The 18,708-nt window shown below is 36.0% G+C and overlaps 1 pseudogene; it reads left to right on the top strand.

Moving 5' to 3' along the window:
* LOC111174943 (protein SET-like) overlaps positions 1–18,708 on the top strand; it is a 57,237-nt pseudogene extending 38,529 nt beyond the window's left edge.

The raw sequence follows: 18,708 nt of genomic DNA, 5'->3' as shown, positions 1-18,708 counted from the left end.
TTAATAAGAACTTTCTACTCTATCACTGTTCCTTAGGGTTTCATCCTGTTAGAAAAATTTTACCATGTTTCATAAATTTCATGAAAGTATTACATAATACACTGAAGAAATAAAACGTGAGAACACTGGTATTCATCCATAAAGAACAATATATAACTTTCTATTTTTTCTTCTTTTCTATGAGTTTTAACATTAAGTTTTTTCACAATGAGTAATTTGTAGTCACTGACTAGGAAACATAGTGGTTTATGGAGTATCTATTTCTACCTTCTTCCTTGCTACTAGAACCCCCCCACTTGTGGAGGATGGCAATGTTTTCATGTGATAAAATGTTCTCATGTGGTAAAATATCATTGCTCTAAACCACACGTGGCGTCCTGATCCTCTTTGCAGTATACTGGGCTTTTAGGCTGTATTGTACCTAAAAGAGACCCTGTGACCATATTTCAGCAAATGAGATAGAAGGAAAACCCATTGGTGGATTTGCGAAAGATTTTGTTGAAAGCGGCACCTTGAAGTGAAAAGCCTCATCTCCCCAACCAACAGTGAGACCAAGACTCCTCCATCTCCACTGCATACTGGCAGACACCTAACGGAGAAGAAAAAACCTTTGAAAATGAATGACAGGAGGCTGTGAAATTTACAAGATACACAAAGGGAATAGGAATTTAGTCACTGTTTCAGGATGCAATTGGGCATTCCAGGAGAATGTGTGGTACGCGATACCCAGGTATCTGCATCAAATTGTTTTTGCTAATCAAATTCCCATTCTTGGACTCTGTATAGCTTTGCATAAAGAATAGCTTAATCTGTCCTTGGGATATAATGTGAATTCTCTTTAGGAAAGATGGATGAGGAGGTATTAAGAACATGCAGAGGAGAAGTATCTCCTTTCCTTCCTGGTCAGCTAACATCACCATCATCATGATCATCAAACACCCGCATTGTGAGTGTGGTAATGAGTATATGCCTGTAGTTTGAGAAATCACAAGATCAATCCCTTTTACTGTTTCCTGTCCAAGTGTGTATAGACTCCTTGTATAGGGATAGGATACAGCCCTAGGTAACCTGGATTACAGTAGCTTTTATAATTATAGAAATTTTATAGAGAAAATCGTATACTCAGGGGAGATCCAGGTTTTAATTAGGGTAAGAAGAGAGAGTTTATGTAAACTGCTTAAACATGTAGGAGCACTTGATTTCAGAAGTGAAGGGTAAGGAAGTGCAGTTGTAAGTGAGGGCACCTTTGATGATGGGTGAGACAGAAATAGGGCATGATGGATGTGGGACAGCAGGATAGGATAAAATGGAGTAGGCGTAGCTGAAGAAGATTGTATTCCATTGAATGATGCAGGACTCAGGGATAAACAGTATATTTGGGTGGCCCTGGCAGGCTACAATATAATTTGAGTGTTAAATGTTTTGCGTGATATCTCTCACATTGTTAAGTAAATGGTGACATGTACAATAATTTGACAAGCAACATCAGAAAAGGGGTGTTTTTAGCACAGATCTTCCTCTACTGATGATGGGGTTATGTTCCAATAAACCTATCATAAGATGAAAATATCATTAAGTCGAAAATGCACTTAATACACCTAACCTACTGAACAGCATAGCGTAGCCTAGCCTACCTTAAACATGCTCAGAACACTTACATTAGCCTACGCTTGGGCAAAATCATCTAACGCAAAGCCTATTTTATAACAAAGTGTTGAATATCTCATGTACTTTATTGACTACTGTACTGAAAGTGAAAAAAAAGGAGGTTGTCTGGATACAGAATGGTTTTAAGTACATTAAATGGTTTTAAGTACATTAAGTACATTACCCTTGTGATTGTGTGACTGACTGGGAGTTGCAGCTATGGATATGAGAGTATTGTACCTTTTACCACTAGCCCAGGGAAAAGACCAAAATTCAACATTTGAAGTACATTTTCTACTGAATGTGTTATCTCTTTTGAACCGCTGTAAAGTCGTAAAATCACAGGCCAGTCCATCAGAATTTGGGGATGATCTGTATAGTGTCTGTATTTTAACAAGTTCAAAGTTGGGGCAAGTGATTTAAAATTCTGCTTTTGCAAGTTCTTAATTTTTAAAAAAATTTAGGCCACTTTGCTAAAGGAGTTTATTTCTATTCAATTTGAAATTTGTATTTTTATTCACATTAGAATTTGTGTTTTACTCAAAATAACTTCATTCAGTGGAGAAATGAGATATAATGAATAATTAAACTTTCAAGAGAAGATTTGATTAGTAAGGGCACATTCCAGCTCTAAAAATTCTATTATTTCCTAGCTGACCCTGTAAATATTATCATCATTTAGATTTCTTTGGTGGATAAACTTTTCCCCCTAAATGTTTAAAAATCTCTCTATATACATGTTCACAAAACAATGTAACTTTTAATTACTAGTTTTATGCAATCTTTATAATGTTATTGTCCTTTTTTAGATACAGAAAATATAAGTCATTTAGCTGAATCTACTCTGTCATACATGCATACCCTGAACTTCCTTTCTGTTTACATTCCTCATTTGAACTTAGTTGAACTTCCTCTTTTTCATCATTAATGGACAGAACGTCTGACTGTGATGTGTGAGCAGTGTAGATAGTTAACTGAAGCAAAGGCTGAAGCAACCTTTACTTAGGTTGCATATTTATTTATTTATTTATTAGTTTATTTTAAAGTTCTGTCTTTTTAAAAAATAATTTATATTAACCTTATTTATTTATTTATTTATTTATTTTTGGCTGCATTTTGTCTTCGTTGCTGCATGCGGGCTTTCTCTACTTGCGGTGAGTGGGGGCTACTCTTCGTTGTGATGCATGGGCTTTTCATTGCAGTGGCTTCCCTTGTTGCGGAGCACAGGCTCTAGGTGCATGGGCTTCAGTAGTTGTGGCACACAGGCTCAGTATTAGTGGTGCACGGGCTTAGTTACTCCTCGGCATGTGGGATCTTCCTGGACCAGGGCTAGAACCCATGTCCCCTGCATTGGCAGGAGGATTCTTAACCACTGCGCCACGAGGGAAGCCCAGGTTGCATTTTTAGAATCAGAAAATTATGATCGTCACTCAGTGTCCTTTGACATTTACCAGCATTCAAGCATAGTACTTTTTTTAGCAAAAGTAATTGCTTCAATCACTTAATCAACCTCACTAGCTTCAAATTAAAGGAGGTATAAATCATCATACTGTAATCTTTCAGGAGTTGTTCTGTAAAGAAAATGAGAAGTCAGGTTTCCCTCTGAAAGTACAGGCAGTGGCTGCCCTTGTCTCTTCCTTGTCTCCTGGGATCACTGTTATTCTGGTATTTCAGAGGGCCTGATTTCTAAATCTTACTCTCCAGGGATAAAACTGTGAACTACTGGATCATCTTACTGATAAGTCAAAAGTTAGTTTCTATGAAACTAATCTCTTCACTTGATAGTTTGAATAAAAATTGGAAAAGTCATATAAATAATAGATCATATTTATCTACATTTTAAGAGGGTTCCATCTTCATTTTCACATTTGCAGTGGTAACTTGAATGTGATCTTTCATTGCATAATTTAACCTGTAAAGTCCTTTATCATTGTTAGCTTTTTTTAGATGGAAACAGAGCAAAACTACAGATAGAATCCAATTTTACCAAATATAAGCATCTTGAAAAAAATCAGCATCATTAATGATATATGAAGGAGTATGTCTAATTAAAGATAAAAACCTACATTATTATTTTCTTTTTCACAGTGTGTAATCTCAGAGGACAAAGTTTAAGAAAGGCACCTCTGGACACAAAATTACAATTTAAAGAGGTTTATTCATCCCCAATTCCAGATATCTTCCCTTGCCACTCCTGGTTTCTCATTTAGTTTGGGGTTAGTTCAACAAAGTGGACTCTACAATCCACATGAAAGGGAGTGTCAGCCTTGGGTATGGTGCCAACAGAATGCTGCGGAGAGGTTCTGGCCTTTAAGCACTTTCTCTTCATAATACAGAGGGAGTTTACAAGTCTCTCTTATAGGTGATGATGTGCCTCAGTCACATGTACTGTTTTGGAAGGTGTGATGCCTAGTAAGGTGTCTTATCTACAGCTTACAGGGAAAATTACTCTCAAAGATGTTCAAAGTTCCTCCCCAGATTTATAATTCTCTAGAGGCTGAGATCTGAGCAAGCCACTCTGTTTCTGGAAGACTGTTATTTGATGAGAAGTACTGATAAACATTTCCTTCAGACATCTTATCCCTTAGCAGATTCCAATCACACCTTTACATTCTCTACAAATATATAAATGCCGTTCATTGATATATTTTTATCTATTCTCTAAATTGGCATCAATTCATTTTAATAACAATATTAATAATTATTATTAATAATCAGCTTTATAAAAATGATTATAATTACCTATATAACTATAGTTCTCTAAATACTAACTTTGATTATTAATAATTTAATGTTATCTAACACATTGCTAAATTGTTTCAATATAATTTTATTCCATATGCTAAATCTTATAAGAAAATGTCACTTCGGGAATAGAAAAACATTTTATTAATATAGTCACATTTTTTAAATTAATAAACTTTTTCTGAGAGATTCTAATTTTATGAGGGAAAATAATGATCGTGTCATCACTAAATTCTATTGCTGGAAACAAACTAAGTCCATTTAGTCCCAAAAGCCCTTTATTACAGATGAAGGGACTTAGGTGACCGACTCCTTATTTATTAATGAAACTATTAACAGGAAATGCAATTTTGAAGGAAAGCACAGACGGAAGACACAAAAATCTTTCCGAGAGGTCAGACTTCACAAATAATCAAATGCTAATTATTTGTAGTCACTAAAATTTGGTTAATATTTAAAGGGTAAATTTTATGATCCTCTTAGGAGGAATTTTAATAAAGGAATTAGGGCCATAATCGCCCCTGAATGAACTTTTTATAGAGTGGGCCTGTAGGCCCAGTCTGTTACAGCAGGGACTGTGTTTAGAGAAATGTATTTGCTGTGAAGTGGAAAGAACACAGAATTTAGAAGTAGGATATCTGGCTTTTGGTTCTGCATTCACCTCTCTGTGTGCAGTGGAAATGATTAAAACGTGCACGTGTGGGACCAGGGGTTATGGATAGGGAATATCTTTGTACCTTCACTCAATTTTGCTGTGAAACAAACTGATCTAAAAAATAAAGTCTATTAAAAAGAAAAAAATCAGTCATTGCCAAAGGTTAGGGAAGAGGCAGAATGAATAGGCAGAACACAAAGGATTATTTGAGCAGTGAAACTATTCTATACGATTCTATAATTGTGGATATGAGTCATCACCTATTTGTTAAAACCTATAGAAAGTACCACACCAAGGGTAAGTCCTAAGGTAAACTATGGACTTTCTGTGGTAATGATGTGTCAATGTAGGTCCATCAACTGCAATAGATGTATCATCTGGTGCAGGATTCTGATTGTGGGGAGGCTTGCGTGTATGTGGGGCAGGAGGTATATAGGAAATCTCTGTACCTTCTGCTCAATTTTACTGTAAATTGCTCTAAATATGTCTATTTTTTTTCAAAAACAGAGAAAAGTAGGAAAAAACTCATAAGCTTTGTTATTATTTTAAATTCTAAGGAGGACATGAAATCTTTATTAAACAGTTTCCATCACATGATAGGTTTCTATTTCCATTGTGGAGAAAAGATGAGAACTTTTCTATGAGTAGAATTTAGATTAAATATGAATCCAAATGTTTACTTGAACTTTGGCATATAATAACAAAATACGTTATAGGTTACCCTTTGCAGCGTATATATTTAAAATAATTTAGATGCTTAAAGTGCTTTGGGAGAAGACTGTAGAAGTCAGGCTGAGAAAATAAAAGAATTGATGGATCATTTTATGTCACATCCTACTCTATAGCTCCATACTTTCTATGGTTATGAGGGTAGTCTTTGGTTAAATAAGGTTTTGTAATTAAAAAATGACTTATTTTAAAGTCATTTTTAAAATATGAAGTGTTTTATTGAATAATGGAATATTCCAGGACTTTAATCCCTTTAATGAAGTGTTTATTGAATAATGGAATATCCCAGGACTTCCCAGATTCTGAGGCAAAAAGAGGTGATGACTCAGTCTTTGCCCTTAATATTTATCTTATTGTGTCAAAAAAGCAAGTCAGTGATTCAAAAATATGAAGAAAGGACCAATATGATCCAAGGTTTGATCAGGGCTGAAAGTAAGGACTTGAATTAAAGGGACTTGCTGTATATTAAGGCTCTGCCATTACAAAGAATGTTACTACCAGGGTCAGAAACAAAATCATGAGAGGCAGCCACTTTGGGGGAAAAATGAAGTCTATTTTAGACACACTGAATGTGAGGTGATGACAGGAAAAAAAAAAAAAAGAGCAAGTCAAGTACACAGTTAAAATACAGTCTAAGTGCTGTAATACAGAGCAGTACTATAATGAAGATTCTGAAGAAACAGTTGTATGCCAGACAAGAGGTACGATAAAAATGTTTCCTCTTTCTGAATAGCCAGGGATATTTATGACTTAGGACAGATAAATGCATAGACCTCACTCATGGTACCTGAACCCATGTGTGTTTCCCTTATTAATGTGCACACTCCTTAGAATGAAGACCTGTTTTCTTCTTCTATAGGATCTAGCACAGTGCTTTGCACAGAGTAAACATATACATAAAATAATGATACACATATATTGCTTTTCCATTACGCCTGATATATGGAAGATGGTCAATAACAGTTCAGTTTCTTTTCACTTGAGAAGTGGTGTATAAATTTTAGCATGCATAATTTCATGTCTTTGTATGATTTTATTTCTTTGTTTTGTTTATTTCTAAAAAGAGTAAATCATGAGGAATTTCTTGTACTTGCTGGTTTTAATAATACAGTGAGCCCTTTGTATTTGTGGATTCTGCATCCTTGGATTCAACCAACCAACAGCAGATCAAAAACATTTGGGGGGAAAAAAACTCCAGAAAGTTCCAAAAAGCAAAACTTGAATTTGCTGAGTGATGGTAACTATTTACATAGCATTCACATTATGCTAGGTATTATAAGTAATCTAGAGATGATTTAACATATACAGGAGGATGTGCATTGGTTAGGTGTTGGTATCCATAGGGTTCTGGAACCAATCCCCCATGAATACCGAGGGACGACACTATTAATAATGTAGTGAGATTTGTTTGGTATTGAATCTAAAAGTAGATTGTTTTTAACTTACATAAAATTCAAATTGCATAAGCCTTGGCAGGATAATGATAGTATAAAATAGTGTCTGAAATTGCAACCTGTTCTTTTATCAGATTCGTGAACATTAATTAATATGGCCTTATCCACTAGAATGCTGTATAGAAACACATTCACCTGTCAAAACTCTGACTATGCTTTTCATTTTCAAAAGCTGCCTACAATACTATTTTCTCTAGACAATCACCCTAGAAGTAAATGTTTCTTTATGTGAACCACCACAATTCCCTGATTATTCTGTGCTTGAATTACTTATATTTATTTTGCTTATTTGTATATTTATACGTACCACTAGTGTCTAACCTAGATTGTAAATTCTTTGTAAAGCTAAAATGTGTCTCATTCACTTTGTATCTCCTGTGGTGCCCATCTCAGGGCATGTTATAGGTCTTCACCAAAGGTACTGAGTAAATAAAGGATGAGATATTGGGGGATTTCCTTAGGTAAAATTCCATATATGAAGCTCCAGTGAGCCTCTTTCTTGGGTCTCTCCTTCCTTTCCGTGTCCAGGGGCTGGTTTCAGATTTCACCAGATCATCTCCCAAGCTTGCAAACCAGAAGTTCTCCATATCCCACCCTGGGCACATCCAGGAATCAGCTGAGATTTTTGGTGGGGGTTATACACAGTTTTGTGGGGTTTTTTTAAATTGTAAAGCAACAACAAAACTAAGCACATTTATTATCACACGATATTATATGTATACCTACCAGATATGCACAATCTCTATGTCAAAGCATTATTTTCAAAAAGTTAAAAACACAGTAATACAAATATAGAACAAATGCATGCCAAAGAGTTATAAACCCGTTAATGACTGATCCAGTAAAAGAGCATTTTGAGAAACTAGGAATTTACAGGCATTTATAGAAGAACGTTAGAATGAGATTGCTAGGTTATGTAAAAGCTGATCAATTTCCTACAGGGCAATAAAACCTTTGTAGTTACCATATGTACCTGAAATAAAAAGAAATCATCAATTTCAGGGTCTAAACTCTAATCAAATAGTAAATGGGTTCATACTTCTAGATAATTAAACAATCATGTGGGCCTATTAAACAATGTTCCTGAATAATGTCAAAAGGTCAAACTATAAAAACCTCTTTAAAATTTTTTTTTATATTGGAGTATAATTTATTTACAATGTTGTGTTCATTTTTACAGTATTTACAAGTTGTGTATAATTTTTCTTAGCACATAGATTTTAATCTTATGCCATAGAACTCGAACTGGGAAAAACAAGTATGATATTTTGAAGGAACATACTACATAGGTCTAATGCCTTTCAAAATAGGCAGACGTAAATAATTCAGGTTTTTTTTTAACATCTTTATCGGAGTATAATTGCTTTACAATGTTGGGTTAGTTTCTGCTGTATAACAGAGTGAATCAGATATATGTATACATATATCCCCATATCCCCTCCCTCTTTTGTCTCCCTCCCATGCTCTCTATCCCACCCCTCTAGGTGGTCACAAAGCGCTGAGCTGATTTCCGTGTGCAATGCAGCTGCTTCCCCGCTAGCTATTTTACATTTGGTAGTGTATACATGTCAATGTTACTCTTTCACTTTGTCCCAGCTTACCATTCCCTCTCCCCGTGTCCTCAAGTCCATTCTCTACCTCTACTTCTTTATTCCTCTCCTGCCCCTAGGTTTGTCAGAATCTTTTTTTTTTTTTTTTTTTTTTTTAGATTCCATATATATGTGTTAGCATACGGTATTGGTTTTCTCTTTCTGACTTACTTCACTCTGTATGACAGAGTCTAGGTCCATCCACCTCACTACAAATAACTCAATTTTGTTTCTTTTTATGGCTAATATTCCACTGTATATATGTGCCGCATCTTCTTTATCCATTCATGTGTTGATGAACACTTAGGTTGCTTCCATGTCCTGGCTACTGTAAATAGTGCTGCAGTGAATATTGTGGTACTTGACTCTTTTTGATTTAAGGTTTTCTCAGGCTATATGCCCAGTAGTGGGATTGCTGGGTCATATGGTAGTTCTATCTTTAGTTTTTTAAGGAACTTCCATACTATTCTCCAAAGTGGCTGTATCAATTTATATTCCTACCAATAGTGCAACAGGGTTCCCTTTTCTCCACACCCTCTCCAGCATTTATTGTTTGTAGATTTTTTGATGATGGCCATTCTGACTGGTGTGAGGTGATACCTCATTGTAGTTTTGATTTGCATTTCTCTAATGATTAGTGATGTTGAGCATCCTTTCATGTGTTTGTTGGCAATCTGTATATCTACTTTGGAGAAATGTCTATTTAGGTCTTCTCCCCATTTTTGAATTGAGTTGTTCGTTTCTTTCATATTGAGCTGCATAAGCTGAGTGTATATTTTGGAGATTAATCCTTTGTCAGTTTCTTCGTTGGCAAATATTTTCTCCCATTCTGAGGGTTGTCTTTTTGTCTTCTTTATGGTTTCCTTTGCTGTGCAAAAGCTTGGAAGTTTCATTAGGTCCCATTTGTTTATTTTTGTTTTTATTTCCATTTCTCTAGGAGGTGGGTCAAAAAGGATCTTGCTGTGATTTATGTCATAGAGTGTTCTGCCTATGTTTTCCTCTAAGAGTTTGATAGTGTCTGGCCTTACATTTGGGTCTTTAATCCATTTTGAGTTTATTTTTGTATACGGTGTTAGGGAGTGTCCCAATTTCATTCTTTTACATGCAGCTGTCCAGTTTTCCCAGCACCACTTATTGAAGAGCCTATCCTTTCTCCATTGTATATTCTTGCCTCCTTTATCAAAAAAAAGGTGACCATAAGTGAGTGAGTTTATCTCTAGGCTTTCTAGCCTGTTCTATTGATCTACATTTCTATTTTTGTGCCAGTACCATACTGTCTTGATTACTGTAGCTTTGTAGTATAGTCTGAAGTCCAGGAGCCTGATTCCTCCAGCTCCATTTTTTTTTCTCAAGATTGCTTTGGCTATTTGGAGTCTTTTGTGTTTCCATACAAATTGTGAAATTTTTTTGTTCTAGTTCTGTGAAAAATGCCAGTGGTAGATTGATAGGGATTGCATTGAATCTGTAGATTGCTTTGGGTAGTAGAGTCATTTTCACAATGTTAATTCTTCCAATCCAAGAAAATGGTATATCTCCCCATCTGTTTGTGTCATCTTCAATTTCTTTCATCAGTGTCTTATAGTTTTCTGCATACAGGTCTTTTGTCTCCTTAGATAGATTTATTCCCAGGTATTTTATTCTTTTTGTTGCAATGGTAAATGGGAACGTTTCCTTAATTTCTCTTCCAGATTTTTTGTCATTAGTGTATAGTAATGCAAGAGATTTCTGTGCATTAATTTTCTATCCTGCTACTTTACCAAATTCATTGATTAGCTCTAGTAGTTTTCTGGTAGCATCTTTAGGATTCTCTATGTATAGTATCATATCATCTGCAAACAGTGACAGTTTTACCCTTTTTTTCTGATTTGGATTCCTTTTATTTCTTTTTCTTCTCTGATTGCTGTGGCTAAAACTTCCAATACTATGTTGAATAATATTGGTGAGAGTGGGCAACCTTGTCTTCTTCCTAATCTTAGTGGAAATGGTGTCAGTTTTTCACCATTGAGAATGATGTTGGCTGTCAGTTTGTCATATATGGCCCTAATTATGTTGAGGTAGGTTCCCTCTATGCCTACTTACTGGAGAGCTTTTTATCATAAATGGGTGTTGAATTTTGTCAAAGGCTTTTTCTGCATCTATTGAGATTATCATATGGTTTTTATCCTTCAGTTTGTTAATATGGTGTATCACATTGATTGATCTGAATATTCTGAAGAATCCTTGCATTCCTGGGATAAACCCCACTTGATCCTGGTGTATGAGCCTTTTAATGTGCTGTTGGATGCTGTTTGTTACTATTTTGTTGAGGATATTTTCATCTATGTTCATCAGTGATATTGGCCTGTAGTTTTCTTTTTTTGTGACATCTTTGTCTGGTTTTGGTGTCAGGGTGATGGTGGCCTTGTAGAATGAGTTTGGGAGTGTTCCTGTGTCTGCTATATTTTGGAAGAGTTTGGGAAGGACAGGTGTTAGCTCTTCTCTAAATGTTTGATAGAATTCACCTGTGAAGCCATCTGGTCCTGGGCTTTTGTTTGTTGGTACATTTTAATCACAGTTTCAATTTCAGTGCTTGTGATTGGTCTGTTTATATTTTCTGTTTCTTCCTGGTTCAGTCTGAGAAGGTAGTGCTTTTTTAAGAATTTGTCCATTTCTTCCAGGTTGTCCATTTTATTGGCATATAGTTGCTTGTAGTAATCTCTCATGATCCTTTGTATTTCTGCAGTGTCAGTTGTTACTTCTCCTTTTTCATTTCTAATCCTGTTGATTTGAGTCTTCTCCCTTTTTTTCTTGATGAGTCTGGCTAATGGTTTATCAATTTTGTTTATCTTCACAAAGAACCAGCTTTTAGTTTTATTGATCTTTGCTATCGTTTCCTTCATTTCTTTTTCATTTATTTCTGATCTGATATTTATGATTTCTTTCCTTCTGCTAACTTTGGGGATTTTTTGTTCTTCTTTCTCTAATTGCTTTAGTTGTAAGGTTAGGTTGTTTATTTGAGATGTTTCTTGTTTCTTGAGGTAGGATTGTATTGCTATAAAATTCCCGCTTAGAACTTCTTTTGCTTCATCCCATAGGTTTTGGGCCATTGTGTTTTCATTGTCATTTGTTTCTAGGTACTTTTTGATTTCCTCTTTGATTTCTTCAAGTGATCTCTTGATTATTTAGTAGTGTATTGTTTAGCCTCCATGAGTTTGTATTTTATACCATTTTTTTTCCTGTAATTGATATCTAGTCTCATAGCGCTGTGGTTGGAAAAGATACTTGATATGATTTCAATTTTCTTAAATTTACCAAGGCTTGATTTGTGACCCAAATATTATGTATCCCGGAGAATGTTCCACGAGCACTTGAGAAGAAAATGTACTCTGTTGTTTTTGTATAGAATGTCCTATAAATATCAATTAAGTTCATCTTGTTTAATGTGTCATTTAAAGCTTGTGTTTTCTTATTTATTTTCATTTTGGATGATCTGTCCATTGGTGAAAGTGGCGTATTAAAGTCCTCTACTATTATTGTGTTAGTGTCGATTTCCCCTTTTATGGCTGTTAGCATTTGCCTTATGTATTGTGGTGCTCCTATGTTGGGTGCATAAAATTTTATAATTGCTATATCTTCTTCTTGGATTGATCCCTTGATCATTATGTAGTGTCCTTCTTGGTCTCTTGTAATAGCCTTTATTTTTAAAGCCTATTTTGTCTGATATGAGAATTGCTACTCAAGCTTTCTTTTGATTTCCATTTGCATGGAATATCTTTTTCCATCCCCTCACTTTCAGTCTGTATGTGTCCCTAGGTCTGCAGTGGGTCTCTTGTAGACAGCATATATACAGGTCTTGTTTCTGTATCCATTCAGCCGATCTATGTCTTTTGGTTGAAGCCTTTAATCCATTTACATTTTAATGTAATTATCGATATGTATGTTCTTATTATCATTTTTTAAATTGTTTTGTGTTTGTTTTTGAGGGTCTTTTCCTTCTTTTGCATTTCCTGCCTAGAGAAGTTTCTTTAGCATTTGTTATAAAGCTGGTTTGGTGGTGCTGAATTCTCTTAGCTTTTGCTTGTCTGTAAAGGTTTTAATTTCTCTGTCGAATCTGAATGAGATCCTTGCTCAGTAATCTTGGTTGTAGGTTTTTCCACTTTCATCACTTTAAATATGTCCTGGTACTCCCTTCTGGCTTGCAGAGTTTTTAATGAAAAGTCAGCTGTTAACCTTGTGGGGATTCCCTTGTATGTTATTTGTTGCTTTTCCCTTGCTGCTTTTAATATTTTTTCATTTTATTTAATTTTTGATAGTTTGATTAATATGTGTCTTGGTGTGTTTCTCATTCGATTTATCTTGTATGGGATTCTCTGTGCTTCCTGGAGTTGACTATTTCCTTTCCCTTGTTTGGGAAGTTTTCAACTAAAATCTCTTCAAATATTTTCTCAGACCCTTTCTTTTTCTCTTCTTCTTCTGGGACTCCTATAATTTGAATGTTGATGTGTTTAATGTTGTCCCAGAGGTCTCTGAGCCTGACCTCAATTCTTTTCATTCTTTTTTCTTTATTCTGATCGTGGTAGTTATTTCCAGTATTTTATCTTCCAAGTCACTTATCCATTCTTCTGTCTCAGTTATTCTGCTATTGGTTCCTTCTAGAGAATTTTTAATTTCATTTATTGTGTTGTTCATCATTGTTTGTTTGCTTTTTAGTTCTTCTTGGTCCTTGTTAAATGTATCTTTTATTTTCTCCATTCTATTTCTATTATTTTGGATCATCTTCACTATCATTATTCTGAATTCTTTTTCAGGTAGACTGCCTATTTCCTCTTCATTTATTTGGTCTGGTGGGTTTTTACCTTGCTCCATCATCTAATGTATATTTCTCTGTGTTCTCATTTCGTTTAACTTACTGTGTTTGGGGTCTCCTTTTCGCAGGCTGCAGGTTCCTAGTGCCCTTTGTTTTTGGTGTCTCCCCCCAGTGGGTGAGGTTGGTTCAGTGCCTTGTGTGGGCTTCCTGTTGGAGGGGACTGGTGCCTGTCTTCCTGTGGGTGGGGCTGGATCTTGTCTTTCTGGTGGGCATGGCCACGTCCGGTGGTATGTTTTGGGATGTCTGTGAACTTAGTATGATTTTAGGCGGCCTCTCTGCTAATGGGTTGTGTTGTGTTCCTGTGTTACTAGTTGTTTGACATGGGTTGTCCAGCACTGGAGCTTGCTGGCCTTTGGGTGGAGCTGGGTCTTAATGTTGAGAGAAAAATCTCTGGGAGAGCTCTCACTTATTAATATTACATGGAGCTGGGAGGTCTCTGGTGGTCCAATGTCCTGAACTCAGCACTCCCACCTCAGAGGCTCACAGCTGACACCAGGGCGGAGCACCAAGACCCTGTCAGCCACACAGCAAGAAGAAAAGGGAGAAAAAAAGAAAGAAAAAATAAAGGAACAAATGAAAAAAAATTATTAAAATAAAAAAAATAATAAGAATTAAAAAAAAAAAGAGAGCAACCAAACAAAGAAACAAATCTACCAGTGATAACAAGCACTAAAAACTATACTAAGATAAATATAAAAATCAAAAACAAAACAGTTGCAGACATCAAACCCCAAGTCTACAGTTGCTCCCAAAGTCCACTGCCTCAATTTTGGGATGATTTCTTGTCTATTCAGGTATTCCACAATGCAGTGTACATCAAGTTGCTTGTGGTGATTTAATCGCTGCTCCTGAGGCTGCTGGGAGAAATTTCCTTTTCTCTTTGTTCGCATAACTCCCGGGGTTCAGCTTTGGTTTTGGCCCCACCTCTGAGTGTAGGTTGCCCTTCCTCTTGGGAAGTCTGAGCTCTTCTGCGAGTGTTCAGTAGGTGTTCTTTAGGAGTTGTTCTACATGTAGATGTATTTTTTATGTATTTGTGGGGAGGAAGGTGATCTCCATGTCTCACTCCTCCATCATCTTGAAGTGAATCCCAATAATTCAGTTTTTAAAAGGTATTCAGTAGCTCTGAAAAACAATATCAAATATTCCCTGCTGCTAATGTACTCCAAGTCTCGGCAGAGAAAAGAAGAGCATCCTGAGAAAGGCTCCTGCAACAGGGTCCAAGTTCACAGTAGCTGGGGCACACCCACTCCCAAACCCAAGGTGTCCAGACAGCTTCTCTGAGCTGGGGTCTGCCTTCTCCCTCCCTCTCTGGGTAGTCAGCGCTCCCTCTAACTTGCTCTGTGAACCTGCATACTGTATGCAGTTTTGAGGACCGCCCTCACTGTGGTCTTTTTAATTTGATTTTCTCCTCTCAATTTTCAGCCATTTAGCATCCCAAACTTCCTTCTATGACTTTTGAAGCCAGCAAGTCTGAGCCTTTGCTTGAGCGTCAGCCCCCTTCATACCCCTCCCCAGGTGTTACCTGGTGGGTGTCCTCAGTGAAAAGCCTTGGAAACAAGGATTTCACCTGGTGCAGCTCCTTTCTTTCCTGAAAGAGTCAAATGCCCTCCAGTTTCTTTCTGCTTTTGCTCGCTCTCCAGGATTTCCTCAGAGTTACTTTTTATATTTTGTTTGGCATTTTGAATAGTTATAGGTTCAATATAAGTGACTCCATCATTCTCATAGAATAAATTTAATTATGAAGGTTCATATTGTGCTACATCCTTGAAAGAGAAATCTGAAACAAAGAGAGTAAAATAGATTCAACTCTGAGAGTGGCTTTGTTATCAGGGGAGGTATAGAATTAACCCAGGAGAAAGAGTCTGCTTTCTCTGAGGGGAATTTAATTTTATTGTATAATGGTATATAAATTGAAATTTAATTATTTATTTGATCAATTTTATTAACATATGTAAAAAATAATTGAATATTTTATTAAAGATAAGGAAGAAAGAAGCAGTAAATCAATTTAATAAGCATTTACTGAACACATCCTTGGTCCTTAAAAAAATCACATTCCAGTTCATAAAGAGAAAGCAGAAATGTTCCTAATCTTTCCAGGTTCTCTTCATTATTCAGTTAAAAAAAATTAACTCGATTTTGGGAAGATGGAGGCAGTGGCCTAAATTTCAGTTCTTCGTGAATCCACAAATGCAGAGAAAGAAAGCCAGCTGGAAAGGATGGCAATCTGAAAAAAGCAGGCATAGCCGGAGGGGTTCTCAGGATCAAACTTACTGGTTAGTGCGTGGAGACTTCTGTAAGGTCTGGACCGTAAAAACTTTTGATGCTCTCTTTCAGGTCAGTCTTGCTTGAACCAGGAGAAAAGTCTGGGAGTAGAATCCTAACTGAACAGAACAATGACAAGTTCAAAAGAAAATATTGACCTAGGACTCGGGATGGCAAACTTTTTCTTTAAAGGGCCAGCTTTATTTTGGGGCACCTGCGTCTCTGTGCATCATCTTCTTTCATTCTTTCCTTCCTTCCTTTCTTTTCTTTTCTTTTAAATGTTTTAAAAATGTGGAAAACATTCTTAGCTTGAAGGCAGTACAAAAACAAGCCAGAGGTCCATATGCGGTCGTTTGTCTCCCTTGATCTAGGTGAAAATGAGAAGGGGAAGCAAAGGAAGCCCATCTCAGAAAGCAGGACTCTGTATTATTTCAATCACTTTGAGAAAACAACAAAAGAGGGAGCTCTAGAGCCATGAAGTTAGAAAAGATAGCAGGGCTCATTCCTCCTTTCAAAAAAGACCCGAACACTCGTTTTACTTAAAATTGAGCAATAGAAAAAGGTGAGTTGAACGTCATATCCATTTAAAATAGGAAAAGGGAGAGTAAGGAGCACAAGAACCTCCATACAGATTAGGAGAATTCTCAAGAGATGTGCCCTCAGAGATATGAAAACTGTAACCTAATATTTCAAAACAAAATACATTAAAAACATAATAGAGAATATGGATACACAACATAAACTTGAATGATGAAGATGAAGAAATACACTACTCTGAAGAAAACTGTTAGTAAAGTGTTTTTGAATATATATGTAAACTGTTGGATGATGATTTCAAGTCTAATAATGTGGGCATAACAGTAACCTCCTTCTCTAGTACCTTATACCTTAGGAGGGGTCTCTGGTTTTATGAAAGATATAATTTAATACTGCCTTAATTCTCTGTTCCTTCTCTTTCAGACAATCTTCTTATCTTCTTTGAAGCCATCCAACGATTGGGGTATGTATTAAAATGGTAAGAATTTATTTTGTGAGGAATTTTATTGAATAGATCATGCTAATAGAAATGTTTATAATTTCAGAAGTTAGAATAAATAAGCAAATTATATGTGTGAGATGGATGTTATTTGTTGCTTTATTGCTGTTTTGATCAAATCTCAGGGGTGATTAAATCTACTGAAATTTATCAAATTTATCATTTATCTGAAAGATGACCTTTTCTAAACTACCTCGTGCACTTAATCCATTATACGAATGTACACTATTCCGGGAGGAGAGGATTTCCATTTTTCTAATATTACCCTTCTTGCAATCAATGCTATTCTCAAGAGGATTTTTGTTTCGTGGACTGGATGTTCTTTGTAAATTCTCAACATGACCTGATATAAAAATCAATGCATCTTTAGGTAAGTTCATTTCTATTATTAGATCTCACTGTAGCTTCATGCTAACGTGTTTCGAAATATAAGCAGCGCCCTACCACAGGGTATGGCTTTTTCCTGGTAATGCATTAAATTTCATTATGGTAAAAACCATTATAGCAACAATAAAATCCACCACAGGTTTAAAAAAAGTCTCTCAGCTCCAGCCGATTGCCAATAATATTTGTGCTTTAATGGCCTAATTACAATACTGGCCTTAATTAAGTTAAAACGTGCTTATTGTCCAGGTTATATCTCTATTTGTGATCTGCCCCCGTGATAACGAAGGCAGATTTTCTAGCTCAGTAAGGACTAAAGGAAGTGCTTTCTGTGAAGAGAGGTAAACAGCTTCTCTGGAAGCCCACAGCAAAAGAGGAAAGCAAAGCAGTGCACATAGCATTGCTTACAGGATAAATCTGCATGAGCAATTAATTTCATGGAATAAAGAGAGGATGATTAATTCTGCATTTTGCATATTCATGAAGTAAACCTACCCAAATTAAAGAAAAGGTGCCAAAAGATGTCCGGGGGCATTTGAGGTCTGTTTTATTTCAGTCCGATTCTGATGGAGGAGGTGGTTAATTATCCTGCAACTTGGTTTTTCTAGCCATAGTAATTAGAACATTCCAGCACAAGGAAAGAATTTAGACACTTTGAAGTGGCTGTAGAAGGCTCTGCCCTGGACTATAATTTTTCTAGAGTCTAGAGTACACAGAACACTTCAGTGATTATATTTTCTATTGATCTTACTCTCCCATCAGAGCCCAACTCTTCGTAACTCACATGTATTTGGAGCTGTGTGGCTTTCTATTGATCACCTCCTCTTTTCATTATCCATTAAAAAAATTTCACGTTCATGGTCTAGACTTCTTAATGATGTACTTGATTGAAATAGTCATCTTACGCTTTTCAAGTTTAGCACAGCAAGAAGAGAGATGCTTTTGAAGCAAAACCATTATTATACATATTCAAAAGACGTGTGAGTCAGCAAGGTTGCAGCAATTCTTTGGGCCTGATCACAATGCCAGTCAAGTGTCCTCATGATAAGTTAGAAAGTGTTGTAGAGGCATTTATGGGACACGATGGAGAAAATAAAGCTTTATGGTAAAATTTCAATACCTAGTTTGAAGTATTTCCAGAAAATTATACATGCACAAAGTAACTACGTATAAGAATGGTCTGAAAAGACAGGTAAGTCATGGTTGGGTTGTCCACCAATTTGGACAATAAGAGCTCCTGTGTCCTTTGATGAGCACTATTTACAGTTTTAGGCCACTGTTGAAAACATATTTTTTCCTCAATGGTCAGTGTCCTAACCTTACAATTTTGTAACATCATTTTGAACCTTAAAAACATC

Source organism: Delphinapterus leucas, chromosome 4, assembly GCF_059928025.1.
Source record: "Delphinapterus leucas isolate spDelLeu-1000000601 "Yukka" chromosome 4, BTC_Dleu_Yukka2, whole genome shotgun sequence".
In the NCBI taxonomy this organism is placed as follows: Eukaryota; Metazoa; Chordata; class Mammalia; order Artiodactyla; family Monodontidae; genus Delphinapterus; species Delphinapterus leucas.
Note: the sequence above shows the minus strand (reverse complement) of the source record. Positions and strands in the feature narration are given on the sequence as shown.